We start from the raw sequence: 16,712 nt of genomic DNA on the forward strand, positions 1-16,712 counted from the left end.
TATTACTGACAGAGATTAGACTGACAATGTTAAGGCATGCAGACACTTATGCACCTACATTGGCAGCCAGATAGGTTCGTAGATTACATTTGAAAAGCTTTCCTAGGTGATATGGGACTTGTATTTACTTATCTTTCTTTTCTCGTCTCTCTTCTTCTTTTCCCTTTCTTTCTCTCCTAATCTATATCTTAGCTAATTATTTATCTTCTTTTAAGGCAATTATATATATATATATATATATATATTGGTTTTGGGGTCACACCCAGAAGTGCTCAGGTGTTACTCCTAGCTCTATGGTCAGAAATTGCTCCTGGCAGGCTCGGGGGACCATATGGGATGGTGGAATTTGAACCACCAACCTTCTGCATGCAAAGCAAATGCCTTACTTCCATGCTATCTCTCCCACCCCTAAGGCAATTATATCTTAAGAGCTCAGACCCAACCTATAAGGGACAGGCTTCCAACAACAACACAATGTTTACCATACTAAAGTCTGTTTAATGTTCATCTGTAATAGATATAAGACCAATTTTATGGTATAGTCTCCCCAAACAGTGCTCATTACCATATCATTTGGTTATTTTGACTTGAAATTCATGATTGCTCTTAATAATGCTACACACACAACCTAAGCTATACATTTCACCAATCTAGTTTACCTTTACAAAGCATGACTGGCCTAAAAGGGAAAAAAGGAGGGGAAACCTTTTACTGCATATTTGCACCTGTACATTTTTTCCTTCCTTTTTTTCCCCTTCTCTTCAAATGTTCTGTCCCATATCACCTAAAGGACAAAATTTCTGAAGACATAAATGAAAAAGGAAAACACAATGGGGTCTTTATACTAATAAAAATACATACCTCCAAATTGTTAACTAAAAACTTGGAAAATCCTAAAAATAAATAAACATACAGAGGAAGAATATATGCTTAAATATATGCTTATTTAAAAATATAATTTATTTTTGAAAACTTCCCCCAAATAAAAACATCACCTTTTATTATTGATTTGGTAAATTCAAAGTAGATGTTAAAAGAAATGTATATTAATTTTATAGTTTTTCAAGAAATTATGGTATGAAGCTATTCCAATTCATGAGGCAAATATCCTAGTATCCAAAATTAGACAGACATTATCAATGAACAAAATTTCAGACCAGTATTTTTCTTAGACATAGAAGCAAAATTTCTTTCCAACATATTATAACTAAAATCTATCAATATATAAAAATATTTCATCATTACAAACAGAACTATCACAGAAATGTAGGCTTAATTAACTTTTTAAATTCTTTTTTAATATATTTTTTATTTAAGTAACATGATCATAGTTGGGTTACAGTCACAAACAGAACACCTCCCTTCACCAATGTAACATTCCCCTCTCCCCCCTTCCCTTCCCTGCCTGTATTCAAGACAGGCATTTTACTACAGTTATTTGTTTTTAAGTTAAGAAAATTGTTTTTTTTTTTTTCCTTAAAGGATAAGAGTAAAAAAATATAGTAAAGGTTTGATAGTGGCAATCGCCATTGTTTGCATAGGTCCAGAAAAATGGAAACAAGTCCTTTACCTGATTACAAAAAGGCCTCACCCCAGAAGTTTATTGGCATAAGACTGACTCTGGGTTCCAGGCATACCAGTCTGCTCCACATAAGCCTGACATCGATGAAAGAACTGCACAGAATCCAGAATCTTTAAATATAAGAATCTGAGGGGCCGGGCGGTGGCGCTGGAGGTAAGGTGCCTACCTTGCCTGCGCTAGCCTAGGACGGACCGCGGTTCGATCCCCCGGCATCCCATATGGTCCCCCCAAGAAGCCAGGAGCAACTTCTGAGCGCATAGCCAGGAGTAACCCCTGAGCGTCACAGGGTGTGGCCCAAAAACCAAAAAAAAAAAAAAGAATCTGATACCAACAATAGCTAAAGTGTGAAAATGTTTCACCGGGACCATGGAAAATGACTCGAGTTGGACAGACTGATATGCCTGGAACTTTTTAATTCTTACCAACATATTATAAATCAAATCTAACAATATATAAAAATACTTTAGCATTACAAAGAGAACTATCACCAAAATGTAGAATTTAACTTTTTGCTTTTGGGGGGGCCACACTCGGTGACCTCCTGGCTATGCGCTCAGAAATCGCTCCTGGCTATGCGACACCATGGGGATCGAACCCAGGTCCGTCCTAGGCTAGGTGGGCCAGGCAAACGCCTTACCCCTTGCACCACCAAAATGTAGAATTTAACTTTTAAAAATAAAAAATATATTTAATTTGAAAGGATCTAAGATAAATTTAAAAACTAAAATATAAATTTCCAGAAGGTAAATAGGAGAAACTTTCACAGGATTTGGGTAGACAACATTTTCTGTGCTAAAGTACAATATTCCCATCATAAATATAATAATATAATAAATTTGAACATGAAATATGATAAATTTGCTTTATCATAATTAAAATGGTCACATTTTAAATGTTTTATTATAAAAGCTATAGTTTACCGAAAAATGTATATATAAGTGCATTTTCTCTCTTTTTTTTTTTAATAATCTTTATTTAAGCACCTTCATTACAAGCATGATTGTATTTGGGTTTCAGTTATAAATAGAACACCTTCCTTCTCCAATGCAACATTCCCACCACCAATGCCCATTTTATAAAGTAAATAAAGAATTAAAGTTTATGTGGTTATTTAGGTTTATTAGGTTATTGGGAGGCGAGGCAGAGAATACCCTTGATATAATTGTTTGAATATAAATTGGAGGTACCATGAGGAGAAATCTCAATTGTTGAAATTCTGCAGGAATGCTTAGGAAATCACTTGGCTTTAAAAACTGTATTTAAAAAAAATAAGACCCCATTGGACTCTGAATTGGAATGGAAAGGGCTTCAAGCATGAGGGTACGTACACATTAAGCTTAATATCCAGCCTCTATGTTTTATTTATAGCTTCTTTGTTTGAATTTTCAATTTTTAATTCATTTCTAGTTATTTGCTCTATCTACTATAAGTGTGAGGTCATTTCGTTCTTTTTTTACATTTGAATATCTGATTTTGCCAGCACAGTTTATTGGTGATGCTTTATTTTGTATCTATTGAGTATTCTTACTATTGTTGCAGGGGTTTATTTCTAGAAACTTAATTTTGTTTTAATGTACATGTGTTTGCTTTTTTCCCAGTGCCATATGTTTTTTTATTGTTCTGATCTGTACCTGAAATAAGTATCATTCCACCCTCTTAGTTCTTTTTTCTCAGGATTTTATCTTTAAAACACACAATTAAGAAAATAAAAGGCAAGTCAAAGATTGAAAGCAAGTGTCTAAGTTATATGTGCAGGGAATTATATAGAAAATGTATATTTATATTATAATTATGATTTATAACAATTATATATCATATGTACATAAATACTATAAATTTGTAAAATCCAGTGAACACATAAACATGCTCACTATAACCACTAAACGCAAATTTAAATTCAAGTAAGTTACAACTATATATCTCTTCATATAATTTGCCCTTCATATAACTAAAATAACTAGAAATAAATAGAAATACCCAGTGTGACAGAAAACATGGAAATTCATGCATTACTGGTAGGATAGTACAATTATTTTCAAGAATTAATTAACATCTTATACAACATCTTTTTGGAGGGTCGTTTTCTTTTTTTTTTTTTTTGGCTGCACCCAGTGATGCTCAGGGGTTACTCCTGGCTATGTGCTCAGAAATCGCTCCAGGCTTGGGGGACCATAAGGGATGCCGAGGATCGAACCGAGGTTCATGCTGGGTCAGCTGCGTGCAAGGCAAACGCCCTACCACTGCACCACCGCTCCAGCCCCAATTGTACAACATCTTATCCTAAAAGACATTTATGCAAATAAATTAGTATCAAGAAAGATCATAAAATGTAACTTATTTGAAAATAAATATATGGTTATATAGAAATTCATTTCACTTATAATCTTTTTTAATAAAATCTCTTTTTGATTTGGTAAAACTGTTTATTGTTTTTCTTAATATATAAAACCTTTATTTAAGCACCATGATTACAAGCATGATTGTAGTTGGGTTTCAGTTGGTGGGGAATGTTGCACTGGTGAAGGAGAGGTGTTCTGTTTATAATTTATAATATTTGCTAAAATACTATGACATACTATTAATAGTTTTCCAGCAATATAAAGTACATCTTATGAGTGGTGGTACAAAATCAAATTATTGTGAAAGCTTAAAACAAATAAGATATTTTAATCCTAAAAAAAAAAGATATTTTAATCTTATAGAAATGACAAGATAGGGGCTGGAGCAGTGGCACAAGTGGTAGGGCATTTGCCTTGCATGCAGCTAATCTAGAACAAACCGTGGTTTGATCCTCTGGTATCCCATATGGTCCCCCAAGCCTTGGAGCAGTTTCTGAGCACATAGCCAGGAGCCAGGAGTAACCCCTGAGCGCCACTGGGTGTAGCCCAAAAAACAAAAAAATCAAAAGTAAATTATATTTAAGAAAATATTGAAATTATTTAATAAAGAAAAATTATTTATTTAAGAAGAAAAATGTTTAAAATTAAGAGAAATATATCTGCACAGGAAATATTAAAAACTAATAAATAAAACATAATTTGACAGTTATTTGTTAATTAAATTTCTCAATGACAGTAATTTAAATTCATAAATTTAAATGGCTTAATCTTACCTAGTAAATAACACCTACATTGAAATATAAAACAAAACACTGATATAAATTATACACTAGAGATTCATCTAAAAACCAATTAATTCAAAATAAAAATTAAAGTCATAAGTATAACAAAAAATGAAATAATGTATACCAGCAAAATGAAAATATGTATACCTGTATTTTTTTATCTATATCTTTTTACATACAGAAATTGTTAAATGTTTGAGTTTGGTTTCCCTTTCCTCAGAGACTTTCCTTTCCAGTTCAAACTGTGGTATAAGCTAGTTTTATAACTGGATTTTGTCAATAAGTTAGAACTGTATTTACCAAAGTGGATGGTCATAAAATCAAGGAACATTTACTGTTTGGTGGTTTAAAAAGGGTAGATTCCAGGGATTGCTGGGAGTGTTTTTATGAAATAGGGGCCCCAAGTCAAATGAGTTTGAGAACCTCTGAGGTAAAGGAAATAAACCCACTTTTTTGATCTAACAATAAAATGTCTCATGCAGTCTTACCTTTTCTCTTGGCTAGCAAAAAGTAAAAGCTCTAACATAACATCCTGAGGAAACCATAGCAAATACTGTATAGCAGTTTGCTTTTTCCTAAATGTCAATATGTCTAGAGTTGATAATTTATATTTATTTCTCAAATTTAGGTCTCCACAAGTACTTCTTAATGAGTTGTTTCTTCTGTCTGAGATCTAGAGCAGCTCAGACACATACTATTCTTATCCCTAAGTTTCAAGTGAAAGGTACTGATAAAGTATTCCTGGGTAATGCAATATAAAAACCATTTCCATTATACATCTTTCACCAAATAGAAATTCTGAGTCATCAGTCTTGTCAGTTAAATACAATATTTATGCCAATAATATTTTTCATTCTGCTCAAGTGATTCATGAAAACAAGCTCGTGATTATCATATACCTAGATATATGTCTAGATAGTTTCTTTCCTTTTTTTTTTTTGTTCTTGGGGAGATACCAGCAGTGCTCGGGACTTATAACTGACTGTGCTCAGGGATCAATCCTGGAAGGGCTTGGGAGACCATATGGTGCCAGGGATTGAACTCAGATAAGCTATCTGCAAGGCAAGCACCTTACTTACTGTAGTATTCAGCCCCTAGATAATGTCTTTTTTCTGTGTTTTGTACCCACTCTTCACATGGGGTTCCATCTTTTAGTTCTTCTAGAAGTTGATCTCTCCTGTCTAAACATAAGCTAGCTGAAAAGTTCTAATTACCCTTTTTTGTAACTGAATTTTATTAGAACAGCATGAATTTCTTTTGTCCCATTTATCACGTCTTCTTTTCTACTTCTGATAACCACCAATTAATCTTATAGTTCAAAATGTATTTATTTGTTTTTAATTTTGGATGGCCATTCCTATTAGTTTTCAGTGCTTACTCCTGCCTCTGAACTCAAGAATCACCCCAGGGGCCGGAGAGATAGCATGGAGGTAAGGACTGTGGTTCGAATCCCGGCATCCCATATGGTCTCCCGAGACTGCTAAGAGTGATTTCTGAGCTTAGAGCCAGGAGTTACCCCTGAGCGCTGCCGGGTGTGACCCAAAAATCAAAAAAACAAAACAAACAAAAAAAAAACTTGCTCCAATATGTGAGGATGAACTTTTATTTTCTACTTAAAATTTGTACAGTCTTGGGGCTGGAGTAATAACACCGCAGTAGGGCATTTGCCTTGCATGCGGCTGACACAGGATGGACCTCCATTCGATCCTCAGCATCCCATATGGTCCCTCAAACCAGGAATGATTTCTGAGCGCAAAGCCAGGAATAACCCCTGAGCGTCACCAGGTGTGGCCCAAAAACCAAAGAAAAAAATATTGTACAGTCTGATCTGGTATGCCTACTTCTTCCTCCTTTGCTGCTTCTGTGAAAGACAGGCAGAATAGCCCCTTAGCCAACAGTTCCTAGAAAATAGTAAATCTTCTTATACTAGTGCTGGTACTTGTTAAATCTAGAGTATTATTAAAAGAATTTCTGGATCACTTCTTTATTAATTTATTTATTTTTATTTTTTATTTAAACACCTTGATTACATACATGATTGTGTTTGGGTTTCAGTCATGTAAAGAACACCACCCATCACCAGTGCAACATTCCCATCACCAATGTCCCAAGTCTCCCTCCTCCCCACCCGACCCCCGCCTGTACTCTAAACAGGCTCTCCATTTCCCTCATACATTCTCATTATTAGGAAAGTTCAAAATGTAGTTATTTCTCTAACTAAACTCATTACTCTTTGTGGTGAGCTTCCTGTGGTGAGCTGGAACTTCCAGCTCTTTTCTCTTTTGTGTCAGAAAATTATTATTGCAAGAATATCTTTCATTTTTCTTAAAACCCATAGATGAGTGAGACCATTCTGCGTTTTTCTCTCTCTCTCAGACTTATTTCTCTCAGCATAATAGATTCCATGTACATCCATGTATAGGAAAATTTCATGACTTCATCTCTCCTGACAGCTGCATAATATTCCACTGTGTATATGTACCACAGTTTCTTTAGCCATTCATCTGTTGAAGGGCATCTTGGTTGTTTGCAGAGTCTTGCTATAGTAAATAGTGCTGCAATGAATATAGGTGTAAGGAAGGGGTTTTTATACTGTATTTTTGTGTTCCTAGGGTTTATTCCTAGGAGTGGTATAGGTGAATCATATGGAAGCTCGATTTCAAGTTTTTGGAGGAATCTCCATATCGCTTTCCATAAAGGTTGAACTAGACGGCATTCCCACCAGCAGTGGATAAGAGTTCCTTTCTCTCCACATCCCCGCCAACACTGTTTATTCTCACACTTTGTGATGTGTGCCATTCTCTGTGGTGTGAGGTGGTATCTCATCGTTGTTTTGATTTGCATCTGCCTGATGGTAGTGATGTGGAGCACTTTTTCATGTGTCTTTTGGCCATTTGTATTTCTTCTTTGTCAAAGTGTCTGTTCATTTCTTCTCCCCATTTTTTGATGGGATTAGATGTTTTTTTCTTGTAAAGTTCTGTCAGTGCCTTGTATATTTTGGAGATTAGCCCCTTATCTGATGAGTATTGGGTGAATAATTTCTCCCACTCAGTGGGTGGCTCTTGTATCCTGGGCACTATTTCCTTTGAGGTACAGAAGCTTCTCAGCTTAATATATTCCCATCTGTTAATCTCTGCTTTCACTTGCTTGGAGAGTGCAGTTTCCTCCTTGAAGATGCATGTAATGTCCTGGAGTGTCTTGCCTATGTGCTGTTCTATATATCTTATGGTTTTGGGGCTGATATCGAGGTCTTTAATCCATTTGGATTTTACCTTCGTACATGATGTTAGCTGGGGGTCTAAGTTCAATTTTTTGCAAGCGGCTATCCAATTGTGCCAACATAACTTGTAAAAGAGGCTTTCCCTGCTCCATTTAGAGTTTCCTGCTCCTTTATCAAAAACTAGTTGATTGTATGTCTGGGGAACATTTTCTGAGTATTCAAGCCTATTCCACTGATCTGAGAGCCTGTCCTTATTCCAATACCATGCTGTTTTGATAACTATTGCTTTGTAGTAAAGTTTAAAGTTGGGGAAAGTAATTCCTCCCATATTTTTTTCCCAAGGATTGCTTTAGCTATTCGAGGGTGTTTATTGTTCCAAATGAATTTCAAAAGTGCCTGATCCACTTTTTTGAAGAATGTCATGGGTATCTTTAGAGGGATGGCATTAAATCTGTATAATGCCTTGGGGGAGTATTGCCATTTTGATTATGTTAATCCTGCCAATCCATGAGCAGGGAATGGATTTCCATTTCCGCGTGTCCTCTCTTATTTCTTGGAGCAGAGTTTTATAGTTTTCTTTGTATAGGTCCTTCACATTTTTAGTCAAGTTGATTCCAAGATATTTGAGTTTGTGTGGCACTATTGTGAATGGGGTTGTTTTCTTAATGTCCATTTCTTCCATATTACTATTGGTGTATAGAAAGGCCATTGATTTTTGTGTGTTAATTTTGTAGCCTGCCACCTTGCTATATGAGTCTATTGTTTCTAGAAGCTTTTTGGTAGAGTCTTTAGGGTTTTCTAAGTAGAGTATCATGTCATCTGCAAACAGTGAGAGCTTGACTTCTTCCTTTCCTATCTGGATTCCCGTGATATCTTTTTCTTGCCTAATCGCTATAGCAAGTACTTCCAGTGCTATGTTGAATAGGAGTGGTGAGAGAGGACAGCCTTGTCTTGTACCAGAATTTAGCGGGAAGGCTTTTAGTTTTTCTCCATTGAGGATAATATTTGCCATTGGCTTGTGGTAGATGGCTTTAACTAGATTGAGAAAGGTTCCTTCCATTCCCATCTTGCTGAGAGTTTTGATCAAGAATGGGTGTTGGACCTTATCAAATGCTTTCTCTGCATCTATTGATATGATCATGTGGTTTTAATTTTTCTTGTTATTGATGTTGTGTATGATGTTGATAGATTTACGGATGTTAAACCAGCCTTGCATTCCTGGGATGAAACCTACTTGATCGTAGTGGATGATCTTCTTTATCAGGCATTGAATCCTATTTGCCAGGATTTTGTTGAGGATCTTTGCATCTGCATTCATCAGCGATATTGGTCTGTAATTTTCTTTTTTTGTAGCATCTCTGTCTGGTTTAGGTATCAAGGTGATGTTGGCTTCATAAAAGCTATTTGGAAGTGTTTCCGTTTGTTCAATTTCATGAAAGAGTCTTGTCAGGATTGGTAGTAGTTCCTCTTGGAAAGTTTGAAAGAATTCATTAGTGAATCCATCTGGGCCTGGGCTTTTGTTTTTCGGCAGACCTTTGTTTACCATTTTAATTTCATCAATGGTGATGGGGGTGTTTAGATATGCTACATCCTCTTCCTTCAACTGTGGAAGATTATAAGAGTCCAAGAATTTATCCATTTCTTCCAGATTCTCATTTTTAGTGGCGTAGAGTTTCTCAAAGTAGTTTCTGATTACCCTTTGAATCTCTGTCATATCAGTAGTGATCTCTCCTTTTTCATTCCTAATACGAGTTATCAAGTTTCTCTCTCTCTTTCTTTGTTAGGTTTGCCAGGGGTCTATTAATCTTGTTTATTTTTTTCAAAGAACCAACTTCTGCTTTCGTTGATCTTTCAGATTGTTTTTTGGGTTTCCACTTCATTGATTTCTGCTCTCAGCTTTGTTATTTCCTTCTGTCTTCCTATTTTTGGGTCCTTTTGTTGAGCACTTTCTAGTTCTATTAGCTGTGTCATTAAGCTACTCAGGTAAGCTTCTTCTTCCTTCCTGATGTGTGCTTGCAAAGCTATAAATTTTCCTCTCAGTACTGCTTTTGCTGTGTCCCATAAGTTCTGATAGTTTGTGTTTTTATTGTCATTTGTTTCCAGGAACCTTTTGATTTCCTCCTTGATTTCATCTCAGACCCACTGATTATTGAGTATGAGGCTGTTTAACTTCCAGGTGTTAAGGTTTTTCTTCTGAGTCCCTTTGGAATTCACAAATAATTTCAGAGCCTTGTGGTCAGCGAAGGTAGTCTGCAAAATTTCTATTCTCTTGATATTATGGAGGTATGTTTTATGTGCCAGCATGTAGTCTATTCTGGAGAATGTCCCATGTACATTGGAGAAGAATGTGTATCCAGGTTTCTGGGGATGGAGTGTCCTATATAAATCCACTAGGCCTCTTTCTTCCATTTCTCTCCTCAGGTCTAGTATATACTTGTTGGGTTTCAGTCTGGTTGAACTATCCAGTGTTGACAAAGCCATGTTGAGGTCCCCCACAATTATTGTGTTGTTATTGATATTATTTTTCAAATTTGTCAACAATTGTATTAAATATTTTGCTGGCCCCTCATTTGGTGCATATATGTTTAGGACAGTTATTTCTTCCTGCTCTACATACCCCTTGATTAATATAAAATGTCCATCTTTGTCCCTTACAACCTTCCTGAGTATAAAGTTTGCATTATCTGATATTAGTATGGCCACTCCAGCTTTTTTGTGGGTGTTGTTTGCTTGGATAATTTTTCTCCAGCCTTTTATTTTGAGTCTATGTTTGTTCTGACTATTCAGGTGCGTTTCTTGTAGGCAGCAGAAGGTTGGGTTGAGTTTTTTGATCCATTTAGCCACTCTGTGTCTCTTGACCGGTGCATTTAGTCCATTGATGTTGAGAGAAAGAATTGTCCTGGGATTTAATGTCATCTTTATATCGAAATTTGGTGTGTCTTTTGGTTAGTCTTCTCTTAAATTAGGTCTTTCAGTTTTTCTCTTAAAACTGGTTTTGAGTCTGTAAAGTTTCTGAGCTGCTTTTTGTCTGTGAAACCATGTATTCTTCCGTCAAACCAGAAAGTGAATTTTTCTGGGTATAGTATTCTGGGTGAAGCATTCATTTCATTCAGTCTTGTCACAATATCCCACCACTGCTTTCTGGCATTGAGTGTTTCTGGTGACAGGTCTGCTGTAAATCTCAAGGATGCTTGCTTGAACGTAATTTCCCCTTTTGATCTTGCTGTTTTCAGAATTCTGTCTCTATCTGTGGGATTTATCATTGTGACTAGGATGTGTCTTGGGGTGGTTTTTCTGGGGTCTCTTTTGGTTGGTACTCTTCGAGCATGCAGGATTTGATCACCTATATTCTTTAGCTCTGGAAGTTTCTCTTTAATGATGTTCTTGACCATTGATTCTTCCTGGGAATTTTCTTCATGGGTCTCTGGGACTCCAATGATTCTTAAGTTGTTTCTGTTGATCTTATCATAGACTTTATTTTCATCTGTTCCCATTCCTTGACTAATTTTTCCATTGTCTGCTCATTTGCTTTAAGTTTTTTTTCCAATCTCTTCTTCTGTATGGAATTGTTGTCTATCTCATCTTCCACAGCACCAAGTCTATTCTCAGCTTCTGATACCCTGTCCCAGAGCTTATCCATTTTGTCATTCACTTCGTTTACTGACTTTTTCAGGCCTGTTAGTTGACATGTTATTTCAGTTTGGAATTTTGTGATTTCTGTCTTCATATTTTCTTGGTTCTTATTAGTGTTCTGTTCAACTCGATCCATGGTTTCTTTGAGTTCTTTGAGCATCTTCCATATTGCTAGTCTAAAGTCCTTATCTGAGAGGTTGATTAGTTGGTTGGTCATTATCTGGTCATCAGAATTGTCATCTTCATTCTCTATGTCTGATGCTGGCCTGCATTGTTTCCCCATTGTCACACTTGTATTGTGGATTTTTCTACGTGTTTTGGTGGTATTCATTGGCTATATGATGTAGGCAGCACACTCCTTTGGCTCCGCCCTTTCTGGATGGGCTGACTTGCCTCTAAGGGAGGGGAGTCCTCCGTGGATGATGCCTCACACTGGGTCAAATCTTAGGCCTGAGCATGCAACAGAGAAGACAGTCTGGAGAGAAATGCTTGCTTCTGTGATCTAGCACAGTTCTTAGTGTGATTTTTTTCTTTTTGTTGCGATGGTGTTCTTTTCTTAGAAAGAGCGCACGGCATAGCGAAGCAAAGCCAAAGTGCTCTGCTGGAGCCTCTTTTCGCCCCACTCCCAAAAGTTTCACCCAAGAAGACAGTAGACAGACATTTACAGGTAGCACTCACAGTTGGGCCCCACTGGGCAGGCGTAGATTCATGGCTTTTCCCCGCCTGATGTCCCAAACAGGGGAGCCGGCTTCTGCAACAGTCTGCCGGTTTTTATGTTCTGGAGTCCCGCCCTGGAAATGGCCTCCGGGAGAGCAAGTTTCTGGAGCCTCTTTTGCCCCACTCCCAAGAGTTTCACCCAAGAGGACAGTAGACAGACATTTACAGGTAGCACTCACAGTTGGGCCCCTCTGGGCAGGCGTAGATTCGTGGCTTTTCCCCGCCTGATGTCCCAAACAGGGGAGCCGGCTTCTGCAACAGTCTGCCGGTTTTTATGCTCTGGAGTCCCGCCCTTCTGCATCACTTCTAAAGCTGCTCTAATATCACAAACTATGTGGCTTTAAAAAAAACTCAAAATCTGTTGTCCAACAGTTCTGGAAATTTGACATTCCTAATAAGTGTTCTGTGGGATGTTCTCCTTCAAGAATCTGTAGGTGAATGATCACTAAGCCACCTCTTAGCTTCTGGCAGTTAGTCAAAAGTCTAGTGTTCTTTCTTGCAGGTGCATTATTACTCTGGTTCTCTACCTTCACATGGTATTAACCCTGACTTTCTTTTTGGAATCATTTCTACGTTAACTCTAGATTAGCAGAACATAATGTTGCTTAAATAGAGGGCAAAAATTCTGCTTGTGGATCATTAGGAGGACTCATGCATTGTATTACTCTGACTTTATGCAGGAGGCTATGCATCTCCTCTCAGTCATTACCCAAACTACTGTCTACTTTTCTCATAGATTAACAGGGTCTTGGATCTGGGGGGCCAAAATGCAATAAAGTCTTTTACTGGACTTAATACAACTATTTTTATACATAACAATTGTTTCATAATAGTATTTTGCTGATTAGTAGCATTCCCTTATATAAGTATATATTATATATTTTACCCAATTTACAACAAGCTAGACGCAGAGGGGACCACTTATACTAGCAGCCCGGGGGAGGGGTGTAAGGGAGGGGAATATGAATGCAGGCTGGGAACGGGGGAGAAGGGAGGACAGCTTTGGTGGTGGGAATTCCCTTGATTCAATGTTAATATGTACCTAAAATATTACTGTGAAAGATTTGTAATCCACTTTGGTCAAAACTAATATTAATAATAATAATAATAATAAGTTGAATTTTACTTTACTTGTATCTTCTTATCTAAATTATTTGTAGTGTTCTACTTCACTATATATCTATTATTACTCCTTAATATTATTCAGATATTTTATTTGATCTTATAAAAAAAGAGTACAAAAGAATATTTCAATACCCTCAACATCTCAGGAAAATAAAACAAACCAGTAAATCATTGAAATAAATTTTTAGAAGAGATGACACCATTTAGATTTGTATTTTGAAGTTTTGCTTAAATATTAGTTTTTCTTTTTTGGTTTTTGGGCCACACCCGGTGTTGCTCAGGGGTTACTCCTGGCTGTCTGCTCAGAAATAGCTCCTGGCAGGCACGGGGGACCATATGGGACACCGGGATTCGAACCAACCACCTTAGGTCCTTAATCAGCTGCTTGCAAGGCAAACACCACTGTGCTATCTCTTCGGGCCCAAATATTAGTTTTTCATAGTGCAGTTAAGATAATTGCCATTGGCCTTCATTTATAAAGAACTAAATATAGAATATTTATGAACAGAAGTGTTTATGAATTTATGTACAGAAATACCACATTACAGGATTTATTTAATCATTTACTTTTAATGTTTAATTTTATCATTTATAAAATGTTTTACATAGAGGTTTTTACTTAATCAAAGGTTTGAAATGATTTATTACCTTTTTATATGAAGAAAACATGGGATCAAAGCATGTTTGTTTTTCAGTTATGTAAGTAGTTTGTGCCAAATATGAAGTTTAAAGTCCTACTTTTTCCTACTATAACTCAGCTGTTCAAGTTACAAACTATTATCTAATTAATAAAATATTGATGTATTAAAATATTCTGATAAGACTGCTTGCTGTATTGTTATGATGTGTTAATTCAGAATGTATAAGAACTGGATGAGGAAAGATACATGCTTATTTTGTGTTTTATTAAAATTGTTGATTCAATGTTAATATGTACCTAAATTATTACTGTGAAAGATATATAGTCCATTTTGGTCAAAATAAAAATCATTATTATAAAAATTTTGTTGATTCAAATCCTTGAGTTGTGTTCTGGGACTCAAAGAATAGAAGATGCTTCTAGGGTCCACTTTGACAATGATAGAGGTCGGGGAGGGCTATTGAGTACACAGGTGACGGGAAATATGCACTGAAAGAAGGTATACCAATGTATACTGAAAATCAACTGAAACCCAACTATGAGCAAGTTTGTAACCACAGCGCTTATATAAAGTAGCTCTTATTTAAAAGAAATAGACTTCTAGAAGAAAGAAACCATCAAGGAAAAATGGGTAATTTTTTTGCCATTCCACTATGCAAATTAGGTAGCATGGAAATCAGTGACAGGAGTATTTGTGGAATCTCTAGGCAGGCACAGTGGTTGTTCCAGGTAGTCAGTCTCTGATGTTAGTGTTAATTCAGAAAGTGATATGTTGTGTTAATATCAAGAATACCTTGTTTCTTTACAGGAGATGGTCATGTTCAGACATGCTAGGCTTGGTTCTCTACATGCCCTCCTGACTCCAATTTAGTTTCTCTGTTCTAGTTCTATTTCTATGATTCTGTTCTACTTCTTAATATCAAACCTATTAAAAATGGTATCACTTATATAACCTTATTTATAAAAACTAAAATAGGTTAAAAATAAAATTTTTATGTAGTCTTAACCTACTTTTAAACATGCTTTGAGAACTGGAGAGATAGTACAGAAGATAAGGCAATCACCTTACAGTTCATTCCAGTTTAATCCTCAGCAGAGCATAAGGCCCCTGAGCATCATCAGGGTCACTCCTGAGAACAGAGCCAGGAATTGCAACTAGTGTATGACTTGGTCCCAAAACAAAGGCAAGAAATAACCAAAAATCCTTCTGCATTGTTTGAGTATGAAGATATGTAATCAAACATTTTTAGATTTATAAATCTGAGATGTTAATTTATAACTTCTTAGTAGATTACAGGCAACTACGAATAAAACTGTTAGCCTTTTTATCAAAGTTTTAAATTAACTTAGGTTTTGAGGTTAAACCCAAGCGTGTTCAGGGCTTATTTCTGGTCTTATGCTTAGGGATCACTCCTGCCAGATTTCAGGGGACTAGTTATATCACTGAGGACCAAAGCATGTACAAGACAAGTGCCTCAGACTCTATACTTAAGCCTCTCCAGCCCCAGAAGATTTTTTTCTGGAGATTGACCATTTACAAGGCAAATGCCTTAGATCCAATAATATCTTTTCATTCCCAAAGATTTTTTAAACTTTATTGATAGATTGGTTTCTGAGCCACGCCTAGCCCCACTCAGGTGTCATTTCTGGCTCTGCACTCAGAAATCACCCCGGAAGGCTACGGAGCCATATGGGGTGCCAGGAATCAAACCTGGTCCCTCCTTGATACACCACATGCAAGGCAAACACCCTACCACTGTGCTTTCTCTCCGGTTCCAAGAGATTTTTTTTAATTCTAAAATTCTGAATCTATCTCATACTAGTCCAATATATGTGATTTGCACATTAATTCATGTGTTTATCTCAAGAGCATAAAACAAGTTATAGGAACATATTTTATATACAGTTTTTTTGTAGTGAAGGATTATAAGTGTATACCGAATGGTACAAGGTGTTAAAGTAGTTTAGAACAGTGGTTTTTTTTTTATCATTTTCATACCTGGAAACTCATTTGGGTCTATAGATCAGGGGTTTTGGGGGGGGGCTGGGTCACACCCAGCAGTGCTCAGGGGTTACTCCTGGCTTTGTGCTCAGGAATCATTCCTTGCAGGTGCTCGCTTCGGCAGCATATATACTAAAATTGGAACGATACAGAGAAGATTAGCATAGCCCCTGTGCAAGGACGACACTCAAATTCGTGAAGCGTTCCATATTTAAAAAGAAGAAAGAAAGAAAGAAAGAAAGAAAGAAAGAAAGAAAGAAAGAAAGAAAGAAAGAAAGAAAGAAAGAAAGAAAGAAAGAAAGAAAGAAAGAAAGAAAGAAAGAAAGAAAGAAAGAAAGAAAGAAAGAAGAGAAGAAGAAGAGAGAGAGAAAGAAAAAGAAAGAAAGAAAGAAAGAAAGAAAGAAAGAAAGAAAGAAAGAAAGAAAGAAAGAAAGAAAGAAAGAAAGAAAGAAAGAAAGAAAGAAAGAAAGAAAGAAAGAAAGAAAGAAGAAAGAAAGAGAGAGAGAAAGAAAAAGAAAGAAAGAAAGAAAGACAGAAAGAAAGAAAGAAAGAAAGAAAGAAAGAAAGAAAGAAAGAAAGAAAGAAAGAAGGAAGGAAGAAAGAAAGAAGAAAGAAAGAAAGAAAGAAAGAAAGAAAGAAAGAAAGAAAGAAAGAAAGAAAGAAAGAAAG

The 16,712-nt window shown here is 36.3% G+C and overlaps 1 non-coding gene across 1 annotated transcript; it reads left to right on the top strand.

The window, feature by feature from the left end:
- The first annotated feature begins 16,151 nt into the window (after positions 1-16,151).
- LOC126026695 (U6 spliceosomal RNA) lies at positions 16,152-16,258 on the top strand. The gene has a single exon (XR_007501918.1). It is a non-coding gene; the product is annotated as a U6 spliceosomal RNA (small nuclear RNA).
- Positions 16,259-16,712: the final 454 nt, after the last annotated feature.

The sequence above is a fragment of the Suncus etruscus genome, chromosome 13 (genome assembly GCF_024139225.1).
Source record: "Suncus etruscus isolate mSunEtr1 chromosome 13, mSunEtr1.pri.cur, whole genome shotgun sequence".
Taxonomy (NCBI): Eukaryota; Metazoa; Chordata; class Mammalia; order Eulipotyphla; family Soricidae; genus Suncus; species Suncus etruscus.